The following is a 23,408-nucleotide window of genomic DNA, read 5'->3' as shown; positions in this document are numbered from 1 at the left end:
TTTTTTTCTTTCTATATTATTTAACAAAGGGAGAGTCCTAGTCGGGGCTCACCGATTTGGCTTAAACTGTGTGGGCCCTAAGATGCGAGAAAAATCGCCTTTTAAAGAGACTTTGAAAGATATTTTTCAGTATTTTCAAATAAGTGGCGTGGCGCAGTGGTCAATTGCTTGGTCTACCAATTTGCTGGCTCGGGTTCGTTACCCACTGATGCCTTTTTCTTTTCTTTCAATCTTGCAATATTAAATTATTAATTACAGAATTTAAACATGTTTAAACAGTTAAATTACATAATTGGGCTAGGGTTTGAATAAAATAAACATCGACGAAAATGTTAGCAAGTAATTATCTACTATGCTTTTTAGTTATTATCAGAAGAAAATATAATTATTTTCCATTTTCCGATATAATAATACGTTTTTTTATGGCAAATCATTGCATACATGTGGAGAGACGCTGTTCACAACAATATAGACTGTTACAAACAATAGGAAAATAGGTATAGAATACAGGGGATTTGAAACAGCCGCAAGTCACGTGCTGTGGACGCAAGTAAGAAAATAAAAAAAAGGATTAACTAGGAATATGACGACAAAAAAACGTTACTAAACTTTGCTATTGAAGGACAAAATTTAAAATCACAAACCACGCTTGACAGTAAATACAATTCAAAAATGTATCATGTAAAACAATTTCTATTTAAATTAATGTATTAATTAAATTTACGGTAAACTTAACTAACTTGAATACAATAATTTTAAACATATACATTTAACTGTTTATTTATTTAATTTCTGTAAATAATAATAAGATATTGCGAGAAATAAAAAAATAAAATAAAAAAGGTTGGTGCGGGTTTCGAACCCGAGCCGATAGACTTACAGACAGTGTTTGACCACTACGCCACGCCACTGACAATGTCTAGAGAAAAAATAGCGATGAAACTCTACTTTAAAATCTTTAAGTATGTCATTATTTCTTTTTATGACTATAAATTATAACATAAAGTATTAAAGGTGAGTTTTATTATATTAAAGTTTATTTTGGCACACCGATACACTTAGTGCCTACATCCCCGATGTTCGCGAAGTATAATATATAGCTGAATCACGCCGGTCCGCCATCCTTACGAGATTTCATAGAATTCCACAGATGACAGCGCCGTGTTTACACATTTCCGTTCCAAATGCTTGTTCCATTCACTAGATTACTCCCACTAAGATATTTACATGCAAAAAAAAATTAAAATATATATTCACCCCACCTTTTGCAAGGGAAGTAGGCTACTGACTGGACTATTGATCGCTGCTTCCGGACTCAAAGATGGACATTGCAGAAGGTAGACGAAGTCTTTTCTGCTTTTGAAGCCCGAAAGTACTCGTTCTTAATTTGAAGTTGAGTTCATCACACTACTACATAACAGGAATCTGCTATTGTTCGAATTTAAATGCCAACTTTTCACGTATAAGGCTATTGGGTGTGTTAGTGTAATGATAAGCGTGACCGACTAATGAACTCCTTTGTTTAGGCACAAATTTGTACAATTCACTTCCCAAATCACAAAAATAAAACATTTTTAAAAATTACATTACTTTAACCGAGGGAAAAAAGTGTAAAGTAATAATAAAACAAGTAACGAAAGTTCCGTAGATTAATTAGGTGCTGTAATAACTTAGAAATATACTAATTTTAAACAACCAAGATATAATTTTGTAAGTTATGAGTAATGTGCTTGTAATTCTTCAAAGTTCTAAGATACATATATCTAAATTATGATAGTTTTACGTAGCGTGTTTTGAAGTTATGTAGTTCAGCGTTGTGTGTTTCTATGTTATAAAAGTCATAAGTTTTTATGGTTCTATGTTATTTTCTAAGTTACGAAATTGCCAGTTTGTGCAGGTTGTGAGTTTTATAAGTTTCAACCGCTTTAAGTTACGATTTCTCAAAGTTTGTGACTGTTACATTGCGTGATTTGTGAAGTTAATGATGGTACTAAGTTATCTGTTTCTAAGTTCCAAGGTTAGGTGGATTTATTTTTCTCGAGAATTATAAGATATGGTTGTTCTAAGTTGTGACTTCGTAAATTGTGTGTGGGGGACTTAATTTCATGGAACATTAAATAAATGAATTTCACGGTGTAATTTGGAGCGTGTTTTTGTTCGTTCCGTTACTAGGAACGGCATTGCCCGTGGGGTGTGGCGAGGCGCTCCGAGGTCGGGACACCCCTAATAGGGCCGTGGGGGCGCGGTGCACGCGTCGGTACGAGGGAGGGGGGGGGGGGACATCCCGGGCTGTGTCTGCTGTCTGTGCCGTGTCGGCGGGCAGAAACTGCTCGACCGTGTCCCTCTGTGGGACTGACTGGCCGTGTGTTGCGGTGGGCGCGGCACCACCGCCCTCCCCACATCCCCATCACCACCCCCTCTCGGGCGGTGGCGGCAGCTGCCGTGCCCACCTGCGGCAAGCACTCTGCCCAGACATCTGGAGCCCCTGGCTGTCACGTTCGCGACACGCAGAGGTTGTTTCTGTGCAGACTGGCGTTAGCTGAGTAAGGCAGGAGGCTAGGGTGATGACTATGCCCCTGGTCATGGCTGAAGCTCTAACACCTTCCTGATCAAAGGTGGGAGTAATCCCTTGACTAGGGACCGGAAAAATACGCGGTTTCAATGGCCTTTAGGGTAGACTGCACGTTCCCCTGTACGCTCGGGCAAATAACGCAAGTTCATTGGCTGCTGACTTGTAAGTAGTCTCAGCTGGTTTGTCTGGGATTCGATCCTTCTTTGGTTGAGGGTTTATAATTGGTTGAGATTTGTCCAGATGAACAGTAAGCCAATAGCAAAATCATCTAAAAGGGATATTTATTTGAATTTTAGCCTATCGCTGAAAGAATCGGCGAATTTTTCCGGTCTGTACCCTTGACATCGTTGTCTCAATATTACTTGTTCTGGAATGTATAAAAATTGATCTGCAAGCCGACTCCCAACCTATCCCAAAGGGCACATATTTTGGAGGACAGTTCGAGTGTGCCGACCATAGGTTGGAACACAGATGGCGGTCCGCGACGTCCCATTTTTGCGGCCCGCTGAAAGCTTTTGAAAAACAAAATAAAAAATGTATAGAAAAAATACGAAAATATATGTTATAGCTCGTTATTAATTTTTATTTTATTTTTGCTATGGTTAAATATTAGTTCGAAAATATCTGAAAGTGTTGAGTAGTTCTCTTCAGAATTTAAAATTGTTCTTGTTATTGATAGTTTTTGTTTATTTTTATTTTAGCTATTTTTATGCAATTGAGGAGTTCTGGGGAAGAAGGGCCGATATTGCTATTGGCACATTTTTCCGCCCAAAATGTTTTAAATAATCCGCCATGATTTATTTCACTAGTGTACCAAATTTTAGTAAGATATAACACCGGAGTGAAGGATATTTTTTTTGTGCGAACCTTTTTCCACATAATAGTTGTTTTGTTTTTATTCTTGTTGAGGGGTTATGGCAGTCTGTGTTTTGTGATGCAGTTTGATATGAAGTGGTAAAATATGTCAATAACGTTGATGTAAGTCCATGTATTTTCAAAAGGAAATTGGAAAGAAGACACTCTGAATAGGATTTAAAAAAATGATTAAAAGTTAGTGCTGTAGGTAATAAACATTCTTAGTTATATAAGATATTAAATTAACGTAATAATATTTGTCTTGCGTTAAGCTGCAGAAAGTATACAACAAACTTTACTCCAAAATAATATTAATTCTTTGGGGGAGAAAGGGTCCATCACTTATCCTTACATAAATATAAACATATAATTTGTAGAAAAAATAGTTTGAGAATTTATTCCAAAAATAAATTGTAGACACGTGAAACGAAATATTTATTATAATCATCGTGCATATACTATTAGCGTAATCAAATGCTAGTGTAATGGAATTTCAAATGCATTTTGCGCAAAATGCACATTTGCAATATGGGCCCGTCTTCTCCAGAACTCCTCAGTTGTAAAATAGTGTTTAAAACAATTAAAATTATTAACCCTTATGCCAACTAAGCTATTATTGTTATTTTATACTGCAGGGTTGCTACATGTATCTATATCAAACAGGGACAAGTCAGAGAATACCTGGAAAAGTTAGGGAAATAACCAAATATTCTGGAATTATTTTCTTGTGGCATCATGGCGTCATAATTAAACAGAAAATACTGCTTGAGATGATGTTTAGGTACCTCAGAAAATGTTAAAACTTTTAATATGATGAAATTTCGTTGATTTTACTTTTAGTGAAATCCCGGGTTTTTTTGCAGTAAACACAGTGGGGGGAAAACTATTATTTCCGCATGTTTACATACAATTTCGATAGCCTACATTCAATAGTTTTGTTTACAAACACGTGTATATATCTAAAACGTCTTAATATTGCTAAGGTGACACATTTGAATTGAATACACAACCTCATTTTTCTCCAGAAAAGAACCCTAAGTGGACTGCGGGTTTATTATTCGTGTCTGCAAGTTTAGGGAAACCTGACGATTAAGATCAGGATAATTTGGAAAAGTAAGGGAATTTTGTAATTCAGAGTTTGTAGCAAACCTCTGTTCTATTTTCGGAATTTGATGGAAATGTTCGTATTTTTAAAGTGCGGCCCACAATCATGCCTAAGTTTTCCATTGTGGCCCTCAGCCCTTACAAATTGGAAACCCTTGATTTATACCAACCTTTAAGTTGTCAGGGCCAAGTGTGGGCCAATGTTTACGATCTCACATCTCACTAGTATCAACAACAAACAATACCTCTCTTTCTCTTTTGTCTTTTTCCTTTCTCTCTCTCTCTTTCTCTTTGTTCCTCTCTTTCTCTCTCCTCTCCCAGTAATTGATTTTTCTCATCACATCTCGTCATTACTTTATCGTCTTCAATGACACCCGCGAGACGTTGCGTACAGTAATTCCTAACGCAGATCCCAAAACACGTTTTCTTGATCTTCTTCAAAAATAAAAAAAATAAAAATAGCACGTTCTCAGCAGCATTGACAGTGGCGTCGCTCTGGAAATGTGAACCTTTACACCTAGCATATTATCACCAACTGTACCTATATTTTGACTATTATTTCTGTCTATAATAGTGCTGTGTAGTATGCTGTAATACTTACAGTGGTACCCAAAATAATTTTTGATTGTTATTTTTAATTTATTTGCCCCCCTTTGCCCCCCAAAAAATTAACCGAGGTAGTGCTTAATTTTTTTTGGTATAAAAATTATATATATATACATATACATATATATATATATATATATATATATATATGAATCAATATAAAATAGAAGTTCGCCTCCCTTCCTCCTCCCCCTTGTCAAACGTATTGGCGCTGTCGTGGCGCCAGACGTAGTGCCAGACGCGGCGCCCGCTACCTGTTGGCTGGTTGCCGCGTCGGCAGTCCGCGCCACCGCCGCGGTAGATCATGTGTTGGAGTCCAGCCCGGGAGCGGAGCCAGCGAACTGCCTGCAATCCGGCTTTCCTCGCTTCCAGCGACGCGACGGGCGTAGATCCCGGGGCAAACCCCGCTTCCCTGCACTGTGAGGGTCCGCTACATACTACCTTGCTTTGGACCTTCTCATAATTTCGAGCAAAGGGAAGGCTGGGCTAAGTAGTAATACCAAATAAAAAAAATTGGTTGTCTGTAAAGTCGGTTTACGGACGATAGTTTAACGTCACAACGTCATAAAAAAACATTGATGAAATGATTGCATACTTTTATGAATAAAATTGAATCATTTTTATTGAATTATCTCTATTTTGTATGGATACAAAGAATGAGTGAAATTAAATCTACAATTTAATTGATAAAATTACTTTTATTTGCACTCATTAATTCAAATATGTTTATTACTTTAACGAAGAGATTATTTTAACTAAGTATATCTTTTATACATGTTTGTTATTTAACTTCTTCCAATCTGTGTTATTCTGTTAAGGATAGGACGATGATGGGAAAAGTAGGAAACGAATGGGAGTGTTTCAAGTTTAATGTACCTCGAAAAAGTCAAATCGATGGTTGTTCCAATCGAGTGGAAGAGAGATGGATGCGGCGCAAGCGTACAATGAGCGTAACGGGACAAAGCGTAACGGGACAATGTGCGATGCGGGACACTGATTTCGTGCGTGCAGCCGGCGTTCATCGATTTATTAGACGTTCTCACGTCAAAAAATAGTGTAAAGACCAGTTAGCTTTATTGGTGTTTTTCTCAAAATCTTAACCTCTTTCAAATCAACAAATTTAAAGCACTTCGTGAAACCAATAACATTTACTTTCAAGCGGGAAAAAAAAATTAACTCACCAATTGCAAATGTGCTATTCAATAACTCAGATAATTTAAAATTAAAACAGGGAACTCTAAAAAGCACTTGTCACGTACAGGTAATTTTTCTGCATCACTGTGCAACACACTTAATGCTCTGCACTGTTTAATCGTACCCCTCAATAACCATTACTTGCAATTGATATATATGTTGACAAAATTTACTTTGAAGCACCAAGCCACTGTATGAAACACCATCGCTTGGCCAACTCATGCTTCACACATATAACATTATGTAAATGTAAATAATCTCATGTATAAATATAAATACATTACATGAAGAATTGATTAAAAATAGAATATTAAAATTAATAATAATAACACACTCAATTGTGAGCCTTTGTACCAAACAATTTTCTCTTAGGCCCTATTTTTACTTAACTGTAGATATAAATAATTTCATACATAAATATAAATACATTCAATCGAAAATTTATTAAAAATATAATATTGAAATAAATATGTAATAATACACTTAATTGTGAGCCCTTTTATCAAACAATTCTCTCTTACGCAGCTTTATTTACTGTATTACCATTAAGTATTAATGAGCTCATGATGAAGGCAAATATCACTATAATGTATTTCCAACAAACTTTTACTTTTTCACAAGAAATATTAGAGAGACCAAATTATAAGACATTCTCATAATACTGTCTTTCAAACAAATTAATACTTTATAACAATAAATATTAATTATCTCAAGGAATTAGAAATTCTCACTGTAATGTCTTTCAAACAAATTATTTAAAAGCCTAAAGTCTTGTTTGTGAGCACCGACAACTGGATAAATTCCACTCAGAAGCATTGTTTTTACTTTGACTTCACTTTTAAAGTGTTGTTTACAACAACCTTCTCATTATCTGGTATTTTAAAACCAACCATAATAATACAAAATATTGTATTTATCATTAAACATCATTTTGAATCTAAATTTTCATGATAGCGCAGATTTAAGTATTAGTGCCAGCAGGCATTTCGCTTTGTTTGAGACAATATCCATGGCATACATTATTTTTATCAAAAAATAAATGCGATGATTTCTTTTGATTGTAAAACTCAATGTACTAACCACCAAAACAATTTTGCGAAACCCACATAAACACTTAGGGAGGGAAACTTAGTTTGAATCACTGGACGAAGATTCTCGCATGAAATAAATTCATTCCCGCATAATTATTCATCAGCTGTAGCCAATGAACATGAAGTGGCGGACACTGCAGCTTGCTATTTCATTTCTGCACCAACATGGCCAGCTGTTGCACACCACAATGCAACATTCCCTTTCGACGAAACTCCAAGATGTCGGTGTAGATTCACAGCGACAAATAATCGGTGGACGATATTAATAGAGACCATTCTGTATTTATCCTGGACGCAGTAGCTAACATCGTTTCCACGCCCATTTTGCATGTTTTACCATACAACACTCATTTGAACAGCTTAACAAGCTTCCACAGCATGTCACACACAACTTGCTTTAAAATTGCAGTATCACAATATTGTTTTGTGCGGACACATCCGCACTCGCTGAGTCGTAGCCATCAAGTCTCTGCGCCGAAGCAAAGCTCTCTGCAGGTAAAGACATTGCCAAGTTTTCTTCCACACTGACATGTATCTGAGAAAAACTCAACCACGAAAGACAAGACAATGCTTGAATGTGTCAATCATAGAATTCATCCAGTAACCGTAATATTTTTTCCTCACGGTGGTTTTCAGGAGATGAAATACATGCCGATAAATACTTACTAAAATGTCATTTACGCGATTTTTAAATTATTTTCCAGGTTATGTTAAAAAAGATTTGGTATAAGTATAATTTAAGGTACAAATATATTTATTAATGATTTACACGCTGAAGTAAAAAAAAACATACATTGAAAATTCAAGGCCTGTAGTCGTTAAAGAGTAGTCCAGTGAAAATATGTTACATATTTAATTCGTTTGATTCACCAAATATTTTTGATCTAATATTTGCTGTGTTTGTTTTTTGTTTCAGGTGAGTTTTGTTTTCGCCGGGTCGACCTCTGCTTCTCGCACCGAGAACAGATGTGAAGGAAACAATGTGAAGGAAACCATCCACAGTGCATTTCCGCTAATGTTGTCCTAGCTCGTCATTTGGAACATGCGCAAGTATATGTTCATATGTTCAACTTCAGCGTTGCGCAGTTAACGACGAAGTTGACTCTTGATTCGAACGCCAAACTACGGCTGCAATGTCACCACAAAAAATTAATTTGCAAACAGAAGTATGTACTATTTATAATCTCCAAAGCTGGTATAAGCTTTTAAAGTTGAAGCTGAACGCAGGATTGTCAAGGAAGCATGTAATTTGTCGGGCTCCCTCCCCATTACATAATGGAAAAATTTTTTAAACCTCTTTAATAATAAAAAAAAGTCTTCAAATGTGCTGTGATCATAGCTGTAAATGTGATCGAAGCGTATCGAATTATTTGTAAAGTTTCCACTCTGTTATAGCAGTAATTGTGTATAATTTTGTATTCTCTCATTGTAAGCTCTTGCGTTAAGAAACATCACGATATTTTGTTGGGCTATGGAACACGGGCGGTCGATAAGCAGTAGCACTGGAGGTTCATTTATTTTAATACAATTATTATACACGTCAAAATGAAAACAATGTTGACACATTAAGGAAACAAAAGAACCACTAAGGGAGAAACATCTGGGGTAGCTTATGAAGCGCCAGGGTTCAAAACCACTCGTGTCTCTATAAAAGGCGTGTTGCATTAATGACAAATAACATTCCATGCTTTTGTGTAGTGGTAATTGGGTCTCTTTTGCATCCCCATGCAAAGTTATGCAAATCGATACCAAACACATTAATGGGAATACTTTGACATTATTGATATGCAATGCAAACGCACTATTTAGACTTCCTTAAAAAAAATATTTAAAAAGGTAATATTGAAAGTCCTCCACCATTTGAAGTTCATGACGACTATATACCATGATACAGTTATCTCTCAAGTGGAAGTTAACGTTAATTGAGAATCCAAGTTCTTATGCAGGTTCGCTAATTGCGGCCGGAAAGCGCGGCCGATTTCAGGTTGAGTACTCGCCTTTGGTTGCGTCGCGTATTCCAGCGAGTTCGTTGTCGGGGCATCGAGGAACTACACCGCTCCTAGCTGACAGGTCTCCCGTCGTCCGCCATTGTGGAACGGAGTCGGCGAGTGTTGGTACTCGGCGTGCTCTGATACGGCTCGTCGATGACTCCACCCATGAACTGCTCTCTCTGGACGAGTGGATGGTAGTTAGCTCTGGATTCCAACCAGCTACCTCGCCGGACGCTCCATTCGTCCCGTTGTCCTGGTCCGCAGTCGCAACTACTCGTGCAACTAGTAGCCCACTCGCGACTGCTTGGCTCGAAGTTACTTCCCCGGGTGTTCGCGTTGCTCCTCAGCACTCGCTCGCATACGGACACTCGTCCAGCGAGCGACAGGTCACGGGCGTTGGACTCGAACCCGTGCTCGAGCTGTGACGTCGATTGTAGCAACAGCGTCGACTGCGAGTGTTAACTCGTGGTCGGGCTCTCTACTCCCCCAGCGAGTAATCGCTCGTGGGTGCAGGACTCAAACCCACAAGCGAACCTCTCAAACACTCCTCTCTGGCGTCGTCCGCTACGTTTCTTCGCCGCGCCGACCAGCGCCCTGACCCCCTCCTCGGTGGCTTTGACCTGGTCTTCGGCCGGTTTCGGACGCCGTCGCACGTCCATGCACCTCGTGACGTGACCATTGATGTATGAGCCTGCTTGGCGGCCTTATGTACTGGTCTAAGCTAGGCGAGCAGAGATGCGAGGCTCGCTGAACTCGTTCCCGCCTTTCGTTCGGAGACGTGAGTCAGATAACTCGCTTGGCGACTCGGGAGGATAAGTAATGGGCGTCTTCCCCGTTACAATTTAACCGGGTCCCTTGGTGCCTGTGCCCCGGGGATCTCCGCCCCCCCCCCCCCTTTTTTTTGTGTCATTTTGACGGTCGTGTCCGAACAACTGGTTTATTACCAATACCTACTAGAGAACATATTTAAACTGGAACACTAAGCTCTTGGATAATGTTCAGTTGAACTGAGGTCCACAATCAACCCAAAATTTGTCACTGTCGTCAAATGATTTCATTGAAATAATTATGTATTTTAAATTTTTTGTGACATTTTGTTATTCCAATTTATTTCAAAATATTCTTTTTTTGTGATTGAACCTGCATTCGAAGTTTGTCGGTCGAATTCAGGCTCGCCCTGTAGTCAGGTTCAGTGTAGCGGTGAAGTGGTCAGACTAGACGCCTTCCACCACAGCGATCAAAGGTTCTAAGCCCTCTGGGCTTAAATACGTATATTCGCTCGTGGGAAACGTGACGGACGTTGCGGTGAGGTTAATTCGGGGTGCTCCCGTTTCCCTTCAATTGCATTCCGTTATTTTCAAAATTGAAAAAAAAAAAGTAACATAAGAGTATGTGTGCTCAATATTTGACCGCCATGATTTCGAACCGATTGATTTATAACCACCAATAGTACGTCTGTGGGCATGGGAGAGAGGTCTTGCGCATACGAGGGAAATATACGGTTTATTTATCTTACTGACGCAGGGTAAGATGGCATTTTGGGAGGTGGAACTGTTTAAATTCATCAGATCGTTGTAAGAAATTTTCGAGCTATCACATCATTCGGGTAATTCCTTTTTAAAATACAAATCATGGTAATTATCTAGATAAATGAGTAGCTATGAATGTACATAAAATGTACTAAATTTTTCTTAGGTTCCAGAATCATCGCAAGGTTTCATTGGTTTAAAATTAACGCTTAAGAATTCAATTGTGGATTCACTTTCGCACAGTTTTTGTGCATAGAAGTGTACATGGATGGCATCCTGTGTGTGCACTATTTTTTTTTTTTTTAAATTGATAACAGGTTTTTTTCTCGTCACCTTTCTAAGGAAAGACGCCTACAGGAAAAAATCATTTTGATCAAAAGAGTTCATTTCGAAGAATGATAGTTACAAGGGAAAGACGAGACCTTTTTTTTCTCCGTATTTGCATTTTTTGTCACTGCAAAGTCGTTAACGTGATTACCAAAATTTAAATTTAAAAAAACTTTGGGAAAATAAGGGATTGTTTACTAATGGAAAACGGAGTTCCTTTGTTGAAAAAAAAAAAGTGTCTGGAGTTCGTTCATTAGGAAGAGGCTTCTTTTTTACGAGGTGACTCTCATTCCATTCCTCTCCCTCTCTCCCTCTCTCTCTCTCTCTCAGCAGAATTTGTGACCGTCTTCATTAACCTGATTGGTGGCGGTTGGTAAGGGGGGAAGGGGGAGAAGTTGCAGCGCTATTGGGTTCCTTCTGGCATGATGAGAGCGGCCACGCCCATCTGCGTAGTCGCTAGGAGTAGCCAGCCTACACGTACACCGTACATACAGAATGAGCCTTAATTCGACCGACAGACTTCAGTTGCAGCTTCTTCGCGACAAAATAAGTTGGAAACATTTATACGACTTATCGTCTAAATTGCTTCCCAAAACTGGTACCTATACGTCTTTGAGGTTAGGGTTGAACCACATTTTTTTATTGTAAATAATATAGAGAAAGTATTTAAGATGGAACACTGGACGTCTGGGTTATGTTTAATTGAATAAAGTTCTACTGTGCCCATGGGGTATTCAAAATACAACGTTAAAATGCTTAAAAGGCAAAAGTTGAGGTTCAATTCAACTGATCGTTTTCTTAGTGCTAAAGGCGCGATAGCGGCAGAAAATCACCATCATCAGATCAGTGAAGTGTGTGGAGAAAACATCATAACCTATGGAATGGTATGGAAATGGATCAAAGCTTTTAAAGATGGCCACACGAATGTTCATGATGCGACCTTCTGTCGTTGCTGAACATTTGATGCAGAAAGTTGACGAAGAAGTGAAAGAGAGCGACAACGATGATGTCAAAACGGCCGTGCTGCAGTGGTTGTTAAATCAGACTTCAATGAAGATGGGGTTCAAAAAACTGATTGTACGGTACGATCAATGCCTTAATATAGGTGGAAATCATGTAGAAAAGTAGATAGAGGTACAGTCTTTATGTAAAAATAAAATTGTTAAGAAAAATCTACTTTTTTTTTCAACGGTACATACTTTTAAAAAAAAGCCTCGTATATCACTATCTAGCTATGTAATTTTTTTTACTACTTTTAAAATATAATATAAATGAAATGTACTGAGCTTGGTCACAAATATATTATTATTCGGTGCCATTGCACAGCTATTTCGAATGTGCTGTAGCACATCACGACACCCCGGCTGCGAGGTTTGGGAGCCGAAAGCTCTGATGTGCGCCACTTCGCAGCCGCGTTAGTTGAGATAGCAGTAATTAACTGGCTCGACAAAAGAGGATGGTCTGCGGAAGAGTGGTTGGGGGAGGGAGCAGGATCTGCCACACCCTTTGACACACCGCGCAAGGCGCCAGGCCCCTGTGCCAAAGCACAGGCCCACTCACGAAGGAAAGCGCCCGCGGCCGGCTTTATATACTACGCAGTAACGCAACACACAAACAGTTATAAATATTACTTTTTCAAATAGGTACTCTTTTGTAAAGTACGCAACACGCAACGCAACCTTCAACTTCTTGCGTTTCCTCCCTTCCATATTTGAAGTGAAGCGCCCCGGAAACTTTTAAAGGCCCAGACGTAATGTATAGGGTCACGGAGTTGTTTTCATTTGATACGTGATGTTAAAAACTCATTAAACTTTCGCACATTGAAATAAAGTAAACACTTTTAAATAAAATTATTGACATTTTCGTGTGTTTTCATGAAAAATATGAATTATCAAAAGAAGCATGTGGGAGAAATTCGTTTTATACTGTTTTACAATTCCAAAATGTGGGGTTGGAGACGTCTTGCGACTTGCGTGGTTTATGAACAACCGTGATTTTCTTGCTTTGGTTACGTGTTGCGTCGTTGCGTTCCTTGCGTAGTTTATAAACCCGGCGTAAGGCTCACTAAACATCTTATCAGTTCCGAACATATCCTTAGTTCGCCGCTCGCTTGTAATTTTTTATTATTATTAAAATTGTTACGAACATGAGCAGGGCTGCGGTGCGTGCAGGTTCGGAGCTGGCTGGCGGTTCCGCACTGCCACTGACATCACGTGGCCACCGCAACGTGAGACATGCCGCGCGCGCCTGGTAGATTTCAAGGGTTGACGATTCCCCTCCCTCCAGCCCTCCACTCCGCGCGCGGAGCTCTGCTTCGGCGCCGTTACCTGACACCTGGCAGCTGTCGCGCAAGCTCCCGATGCCTTTCTCGATAAATCTGGAGTCGGGTCGGCGCGGAATGACGCGACTGGCCCCAACCGCGCTCGTGAATTCTAGAAGTGGCGCCTAGGCCTATATAAGCCCAGGACGCCGGCCTCCGGGAGATTTTACCCGGGCGATAGTGCCGCGGGTTCGGCGGAGTTCCGGGGCGAGAATCTGGGCGAGAGTTCGGGGGCGAGAGAGTCTGCGTGATAGTGTCGCGGGTGCGGCGGAGTTCCGCGGCGATAGTCTGGGCGATAGTGATGCGGGTGGGGTGAAGAGTGCCGCGGGTGCGGCGGAATTCCTGGGCGAGGAGTTCCTCGGCGAGTGAGTTCCTCGGCGATAGTGCCGCGGGTGCGGCGAGTGTCACGAGCAAAGTTCCCAGCGAAGCGTCGAGCGGACCTCGGCGAAGGGAAGTGCGACGGCGGCGGAGGATGAGTGCGGCGACGGAGTCACGTGACGGAGGTCCACGAGGGGTGCTGCGGCTAGAGTTGCGCCAGAGGTGCGGCCTAGCGAGGTGTGCGGTGTGTAAAAACGAGTGACTGGGGTGTAAACATTTTAAAGTGTAATTTATTATTAGACATTTCGAGAAGATTATTCGTTTGTGATGTAAATATTGGAAATAAATAAAACTGTGTAGTAAAATCTTTAATTGGGCTATCCATTACGAACCCAGTAGTTTTCTCACGACGATTATTATTTATTGTTTTTAAATAAATGTAACAATATAATATGTGTTCTTAGATATGTACCTAGTAAAGCTGAATGCATAGCATTGTTAAAATGTCTGCAGAAATGCGAAATCTGAAGTTTTAACTGCAATTTTTTAACGTACGCGGAAAAATTCGCAGTAAGTGCAGGTCGGAGCTAGAATAGCCTCCATTTGCCGTCGTCAAGTTGTGTAACTATAGTTCGTGGGGAACGTTCAACACATAGATCAGGAAAAAATTTGAACGCCCATTAGACTTTGACCGAGCTCTTGGGGAGGCTTTTGCTTCCGCGCAAAATTAAGTGTGATTGGTGTGCTGAGAGTAGACATGTACCTGAAAAAAAGCTTGACCAATCACGAAACACAGACTAAGATACGGCTTTTTTTTACTCTCAGCTAGACTCGAAATATTTTCCAAAAAAATACATGCTCATACTCGTGACCCAATGAAAATGAATTCAAACCTACGATTGTATACATTCTAGCCTGTTTCCAAGTAAAAAAAAAAAAAATCGAATTTTGCAGGACTCTTTATTACGAGTGCATTTATATAAATTTTCTTCGTGATACTGAAATTTTACAATGTATAACTTAACAAAAAAAGGTATGCTAGTCTTTCAGTAGTCGTCAGTGATGTGTAAACATATCTAACCTTAATAACGAGCAAATTAATTTGTTTTCATGTTGCAAATGAACAGATAATACGAAAATTTTGTTTTCAACTACATTTATTAACTCGAATCACACGTAGTCTCCGCACCCGCCCGCTAGGATTCGCTGGCGGAGCAGCTACAGCGACTATCGAAACGTTCAATTTTGAGAGAAAGGTTAAACTAAAAATGAAACGGCTCCGATAAAAGCAAAATGTCTTGAAAAAATACTAAACCCATGCATTGGTCCTGATTTTCGACAAGGATTTTATTTAATATACTGCCCATGTTAAAATTCACTAAACAGTTAATACTATAAAGATTCCCTTTGGGTTTGTGAACTTTGCTCCGCACCATCCGCCACAGATGACATGCACCGTGGTTACACATTTCCGTTCCATGCGACTTCTGTTCCATTCAAGAAATTATTCCTACTAAATTGCCGTATACCGAAAGCTAAGATGTTTACACATGATATAAAGGGGTTACTGTTTAGATTATCAAATGTTAGAGACCTGCAACTATCGCTTTATCATTTGGTGAGAGGCTGGAAAGCATTCTCATTGGACCATAGATAGTTTCGTCACGTGCCGAAGGACAGGAAATCAGTTCCAAAATCACCAAATTCAAAAAGACCTAACAACGTGCAATTCGGCCGGATGGTGAAATTGGCGTCAGCCAGTGGACAGCATACACCGGCTTAGCCATGTACAAGTATGTGGATTTCACCCATTGGTTCCAGCAAATAACGCGAATTTTGCAGTTGTAAACAAAAACGCACGTGGTTATGTTTACGTCAGCTGGATTTGAAAGTTCTGTCGATTTATCGCAAGGCGACGTTAGCCCCGTGCGCGTAAGACGAGAACATTTCTACAGCCATCATTTGTCTGCATGGCCCCCACATTCGATTACGGGTCCTGGACCCAGAATCAGAGAATCCCCCCCCCCCCCCCCCACACACACACACACACACAATTTTACAGTCACGTGCTACATTATAATTACATGGTTATTTCTTACCTACACTCATTTTGTAATCTTATTTAACCTGAAAATACAGGGTAAAATTATGGTTACTATTTTATAAGTCCAAACTAAGCTTTATTTATAGAATTATTTTACTTTAAAGTAACCATAGCGAGTATGTATATTTATTTCAAATACTGAGATAAAAATAAACAGGGCTGGGTCCAGGGGTCCACAGCCCCACCCTTGTGGGGGCCATGTTTGTCGTGTGATTTAACGCGTACCACGGCGTGAAAAGCTCTCATCCCGGGAACGTCGCAAAAAAAAAAAAGACGGGGGAAATAAAGTGGGGTGGAGTTGCCAAGCAGGTGAAGCCGCGCGGCCGGCTGAAAGTGGTGTCGGCGCGCGCCGCTAGAGAGTGCGCCGGTGGGGGAGACGCCTCGTGTCGCTGGCTTTGTCCTGTCGCGCTATCTTCGTATCTGCCAGTCTGCGATCGCACCTGAGCCGAGCGCTGTGGCGGCGCGCGGTCTCGTGAACAACAACCCGAGAAAACTTGCGCGCGCGGGCGTGTGTGTGTTTGTGTGCGGGGCGTGTATACCGGTGCCCGGGAAGCCCTTCTGGAAGCGTTATATTCGCAGGTGAGTAACGCAACTGGTGAATCAGCTGTTTATTTTGGCGTTTCGTTTGTTTTTTCCTCGGAACCTATCCTGGCGAAACAGCTGCTTGTGTGCACGATGAGTGTTTGTAAAAACAATAACAGCATACTCGTGTTTTTCGATGCTGGTGTTTACTTCTTGTAACATAAAGTAACCTGTTGATTCGAATTTAAGTAGTAACTTAAATTTGTTTAAGTTCTAAGTAACTAAATCTAATATACGTGAGTTTATTATACTCTTCCAAATACAAACATATTTATCTGCTGAAGTCAATGTCGGAAAACACGTTAAAACGTTGTATTTATAGTTTTCGTCTATTAATTTGTTTCTGTGTGTATTTTGCCTACCAAAATCGTTATTATAATGTTGTATGAAACTAGTTTAGCAACAGGTGCCCCGTCGTTTTTTTTCTCTCTCTAGTCTTTCTGCATGGTTGTGTTTACCTTTAAACGCGTTTCTTCTTATTCGCATTGAAAATATAAATTCTTTCGCATAATTCCCACTACAAATAGGGTTTACGTATGTTTAAAATTTGTTGTGAATACTTGCATAACGGTGTTTTGATCACGTGTTTACGTAGTATTTATGGTTTAGATTGTTTAAAGTGGTGTTGCTTTTATCGTGTGAGAGTTTTGTCGCTGTAGAAAGCTACGCGTAGTGTCGAATTGCAGAATCGAACACTTTCATTTCGAATATGTATAATGATGCGTTACTCCGAGTAGAGAGTAACGACGGTGTCTAGAGGGGCGATACAGATGGAGAAGGGGGGAGGGAAATAAGGCGAACATGGCCGACTTTCCCAGCTCGTTGCAGCCATCTTGCAAGATGAAATGTTGCATCGTCGTACTTTCTAACCTCCGTTGCGAAAAAGCAAGGCGTACCCATTTTCGCGCGGTAAATTGGTACGCGCGTCATGGAAAAATGCAGCTGGCTTGTTTCTGAAGTAGGTACGTTACGGCGTTTTTAAGGCCGTTCCATAATGACACGGAACGAAACGGATCACGAAAGCGCAAGATACTTGCTTTTACATTCTAGTCTGCTGATTCCATGATGCATGCAAACATAACAAACAGCAACCAATAAGAAAGTTTGGAAATTTTGCGACTAACAACTGCGACTGTAAAAATTGAATTTTTTTGCAAAGAACATGGTGGTCATTTACCTACTTATATAATGAAAAATAAAGCACAAATATTTATATAACACTGGCCTTATTGAGATAGTCGTGTATTAAAAAAAAATACGTATTGCAAACGTAAACAAACATGGCTAACATAGCGGTCAAATGCATCGTCTTCTATTGGTCACAAGGAGCAACGCAAACGGAAAAGATGGACATCGTCTAGCCCATCCGTACTCGTCTGTGTTTGTTTGCATGCGTGCCATTGTAGTTATTCTATCCCGTTATTTACGTATCCGTTCATATGATCCGTGTGAGTTTCTGTGTCATTGTAGAACGGTCCTTGGCGCTACCAAATGCTCTCACTGGTCTCCATTGACTTCACTTGAGTGTTGCGATTGAGAAACAACTGGGAAAAAAACTAAAAAATTGGTGTAGAATGGCAGCATTTTTTCTTAGCAAATTTTCATTCGAGCTCACAAACTTATCAGAGCTGATGTGTTGGGGGTTGGGGGAACGTATGGAAGTGACATGTGTTTGCTGAGCCTCGAGACGTGACACGTGTGTTTCCAACACGTTTCCGATGCAACAAAAAAAAAGTAAACAGGTTTAACACCTGCCCGTGCCTCAGCAACCGGTTGTTCCGCCTACGTCACGGCCGTAGCTGGGTTACGCGTGGAGCGAGCTTCTTGATTCTCCTTAAACGGCGAGCAATTCATTTTCCCATTTTTTTTTTAAATATTAAAAACCATGATTGAAGTCACTTAAGCTACCGCCATGTTGGTAGGTTGCCAAGTCTTCCAACCAGTAGGTTGTCAGTCGTTTGAAATAACGATTTAAAAGCTAGGAATTGAAATTGCCTAACCCGTTTTGTCATCTGTTCGGAACAAGTGGACTTCGCTTCTTATCTTATCAGAAAGAGCGTACGCAGAATTTCATTTCACGCCCGGGGCGGGGAGGGGTCAATAGAACCACTTTGTCCGCTGTTTTGCTTTTAATTTCTTTCCTTTTGTTGGTGGGAATGATAGAGTTTTTAAAGGATTTTTTTGGGGGGCAGGGGAGGAGATATAGCTTGTTCTCCCTCCCCCCCCCCCTCTACTTCCCTCTACGTGCACCCCTACTTATCACTAGAGACCAGAAAGGTTTCATTTCGCGATAGGATAAAATTCAAATACATGTATGTATATACCTTTGAGCTGCTTTCGCTATTGGCTCACTGTTTACATGGAGGGCTCTGGGACAACGATAAACCCTCAATCAAAGCAGTATCCAGTTACAGACAATCCAGTTGAGACTGGTCACAAGTCAGCAACCAACGAACTGGTGTTATTTGCCCGAGTATACAGAGGACTGATTAGTTTATCCTGAAGGTCGTCGAAGCGCGAAATTTCCGGTCTCTACTTATCAGTGATTACCAAGAATAGTTTGTTATATTTCTTGCCTATGCTTATGTAAGCATGAATCTATTACGTTCCTCATTTATTCATGGTTGTTAATCAACGCTCAGCAAATTATGATTATAGACGTGCAAATTTTCGCGTTTTTATTTTCCGACAGTCTAGAATGCAACTGTCTACGCTTCCACAACGCTTGTAATTGATCCACGGGATATTTGATACAGGCCAAAGGATTGGAAGCCAAAATGACAAAGCACCTATAAATAGAGATAGGAAATTTCGCGATAGGCTAAAATACAAATAGTTATACTTCAGTGCTGTCTCTGCTATTGGCTCGCAACTCACCTGGATGACTCTGGGCCAATTAGAAACACCAAACCAAAGCTTTATCGAATCACAGGCTGCTACGTTTGGACGTCTCACAAGATAGCAGCCAATGAGTGGGTGACATTTGGCCGAGTGTATGTATAACTATGGAGTTCATCCTACAGGGCATTTGAACCCGCGAATTTTTCCGGTCCCTACCTATAAAACATGTGACTAAATCATGTGCGACCCGAAATAAAATAAAAACGTGACAGCAGCCGATGAACAAATTCCATCTATTTGATTACTCACACGTTTATTGAGTTTAGATTGAAACACCAGAAAATAACGCGAATTGTGCAGGCGTCTCTCTATTGCTGCTATTAGACTGCAAAAAGGTGTGCCTGCGCTAGCGATTGTTCCCTTGTAATCGGCGGCCGTCTGCAAGAGAAGCCATTGCTCTGTTTGGCCGCGCCATTCAACGACGTGTTTGCTTCCGCGCTGGATGGCTTTGATTGGTGTGTCTACAGTAGACACGCACCTGAAATAAACCCAGCCAATCGCGAAACACGGGCAAAGTTTTAACAAACAGCTGGTGTGGAAATCTTTTCGTGAAATTTCATTCTGATCAAGAACAGCAATTGGCTAGTGCCATGATAATTTCACGAACTATTTTCACGCCTGGGTAGGTTAAACTGCCCTACATATGGTTAAAACAACTTTTTTTGTGTGTGTGCTTGTTGGTCAATACAAAGGTCAGAGGTTTTTTTTTTGTCCTTTGGACTGGATCGCACATGATTGGGCCGAAGTTTCTTATCTTTGTTTATTACTGGCACATGGTCATACAAGGCGTGCCAAGGGAACTGCAGTAATGTAATCGAAGTAAAAAAATATATAAATGTGTTTCAAGTCTATTTTGAAGTCAAATTAGTCCACGGTATCCTCTTGCGGTCGTACCTCTGCATTTGCCTCACACGACGAGTTGAGGAGTTGGGTATGCGGAGTCCACTTCCACCTTGCGCGGTCGCGTCGCATTGAGGGCCCCGCCCCTACAGGGGCACTCATAAGGTGTGCAGAAATAAAAAAAAAACACCCGATTTGAAATTTGCTCAGGATATCCAGGTGGCGTCAGTTTGCGAAAAGCATTTGAGGATGAGTGTTTCTGATTTAATACAATTTTTTTTAGACGTACGCCATTGCAATTTCGCACTGTTTATCATGGAAATAAATTCAATAATTCGAAATAAAACATAAAACAGACCCACAGAGAACAAGTCTAAATCAACTGATGTCGAACAGATGGACACAAATGATGAAACTTAAACATGTATTATGGACAGCACCTACGAACACAGTAGTTTTACTGTGACAAAAAAACAGTTGCGACGTTTCGATAACCGGCATATGTTCCCATCACCAGTTGTAATATAATGGCGTATGTCCAAAAAAAAAATTGTTTTAAAACAAAATTTCCGGGATTTCGTTTTTAAACTGTATTGTAGGAGAGTGAGTGTGGCTAAAAACGCGTGTTTTCAGGATATATATGTGTGTGTGTGTGTGTGTGTGTGTGTGTGTGCGCGCGCGCGCGCTTGTGCGCATGGAACCACCGGGTACAGATTCTTGAAAGCACTTTTAACTTCGCACCTGTGTTTTCGTACCATGTGCGTCTTTGCCTGAGGACGGGAGCAGATAGCAGTTCCCGAAACGTCGCTTGTTTCTGTTTTAGAAAACTGTTGTGTTTGTTTCGTCTTTTCGTTTTGTCGTGTTTTTTTTGTCTCGTTTTGACTGTTGTGCTGAATTTTTTTTGTTCAATATTTTTGTGCTGTATCTTTTGTGCTGAATTTTTTGGGTTTGGTATTTTTGTGCTGTCGTCATTTGTGGTTTTTTTTTTCGTTCTGTTAGTCCATTTTCTTTATTTTTCTTTGTTGACCATATTCCTGTTGTGGAGTATTGTGTGGTGTTTATATCCTGACATCAGCAATTTTTTTTGCTTAATTTGTGTTTTTGTCATTTGTGTTTTTTGTAGTTTTCTTCTACAGACCTACATGTGCATAGCAATGGCGTATGTCCAAAAGTTTACATCATGTCACTTTTAACTTAATTCCGCCGCCGTGTGTAGTGTCATGGTAGCGACTCGGAGACCGCTAGGAGCCCCGCTCACGACAGGTCGGGGCGCTAACGAGCCGGGCTGGGACACATCCGGCCGTGACTGCCAGCTGTTGTGCCGGCGCGGCCTTGACTCCGCCGGAGATCACGGCGCGCGCGCCCGGTGTGGGTTCAATGCCCACGGCGTCTCGCCCCCCTCCTCCTCCGGACAGCTTCCTATACCGTCAGGACCGTGACGCAACCACACCTGGTGGCACCCGCCACGCGCATGGGCGTCGCAGGGATATATTTTTTTTTGGGGGGGGGGGGAGTTTCAATTGATTTAGTTGTTTGAGGAATATCCATCCCCTGGAGAGAAAAAAAAGCGGGGGGGTCCGGGGGTCTTCCTCCGGGAAAATTTGGGGTTTGAAGGTGCAAAAAAGGTGGTTTTTAGGCATTTTTCTTTCCTAAATATTCTAATTATAGTTGGTTGCACTATATAATTTATGTTTTATAACAAATATTTTCCGAGAACAAATTTGTAAAAAAACACAGTTAACATATCTGCAGTAGCTATATCCACACAAAATCATTAATTTAAACATCAGAAGAAACTACGAAACTATGAAACTAAATATATTATTGGAGGGGACGAAATTGAAGACTTTTATTTTTTTTTGGGGAGGGACGTGTCCCCCCCCCCCCGTCCCCCCCCCCCCCCCCGGTTGCGACGCCCATGGTCCCGGCTGCCTGTTCCGCGACGTATGTATGGCGTATATTAAATCAGAAACACTCATCCTCAAATGATTTTTCACAAACTGACGCCATCTGGATATCCTGAGGAAATTTCAAATCAGGTCTGTGTGTTTTTTTTTTTCCTGCACACCTTATGTGTGCCCCTGTAGGGGCGGGGCCCTCGATGTGTGACGCGACCCCGCAATGTAGAAGTGGACTCCGCTTACCCAACTCCAACTCTCAACGTCGTGTGAGGCAAATACAGAGGCACGCGCGTTTCTCCCGCTGCGGTTGAAAATTCATCTGCGTTGTTTTATCTAACGTGTGTTAACATCATAGATATCTGTGTACGGGACTTGGCGGGTGTGATTGCGTGAACGAAACGGAAGTTGCATGGCCAAATAAAGCCAAACGTAAACTTAATGGCACTTACTGTTTTATGAATTTAAACAAGATGGGCAAAATTTTTAATAAAATTCCTGGTCGAAAACAGGTCCGTAGCCGGGTCTTTTTCGACTGTATAGGATCCGTTTCATTATATAGTTTGAAAATTTTGGCTCTGCAAATCGAATATGATTTTATCGTCGACGTGGCTGCTCCGGCAACAAATTCTAGAGGCGGGTGCATAAACTACGTGTGATTCACGTCCAGAAATGTAGTTTAAAACACAATTAGCGTATATTTATCATGCTCAGCATTTTTTTTAAAAGAATTATGTGTTAAATTTCGGGTCCGAATCTCGTATTATAATTGTATTTGCAACATGAGAAAACACGAGTTTGCTCGTTACCGAGGTCAGATGGTACACTTGATTGGCGAGTACTGAACGACTCGCTTACATTTTTTTTTAGTGTTCTTCCGATCGCTTTTACTTAGAGTGTACGTTGCGACACCGCCCTTACACGGACGTATTCTTGTATTCTGATTGACACATTTAAAAAATTTGAGCTGAGAGCAGGACAAAACTGAGCACTTCTTCGTGACTCAGAAACTATTCCAGAAAATTGATGTCCTCCGTGTGTGGCGTGGCCAACTTGACAGACGCCAGCGGACGTCTGTGACTGCACGCTCCTTGCGAAAGCTATGACTCTTGCAGCAGGAAGTAGCCGACGTGCCATCCAGACATGACGTTTGATGTGCTGAGCGATGGATTCCCA

At 40.8% G+C, this 23,408-nt stretch overlaps 1 protein-coding gene across 2 annotated transcripts in view; it reads left to right on the top strand.

Annotated features, from left to right (window-relative positions):
- The window catches only part of LOC134534785 (uncharacterized), a 310,090-nt gene that overhangs the window by 132,229 nt on the left and 154,453 nt on the right, over window positions 1-23,408 (top strand). Inside the window, exon 1 of one of the 2 annotated variants that reach the window (XM_063373364.1) lies at window positions 16,457-16,590. The exons of the other annotated variant lie outside the window; for it this stretch is intronic. The gene's annotated coding sequence lies outside the window, so the exon portion shown is untranslated. Of the gene's footprint in view, window positions 1-16,456; window positions 16,591-23,408 lie in introns of those variants that run through there. 2 annotated transcript variants of the gene reach the window in all.

Source organism: Bacillus rossius, chromosome 8 (genome assembly GCF_032445375.1).
Source record: "Bacillus rossius redtenbacheri isolate Brsri chromosome 8, Brsri_v3, whole genome shotgun sequence".
Taxonomy (NCBI): Eukaryota; Metazoa; Arthropoda; class Insecta; order Phasmatodea; family Bacillidae; genus Bacillus; species Bacillus rossius.
This window is presented reverse-complemented; position numbering and strand designations above follow the sequence as displayed.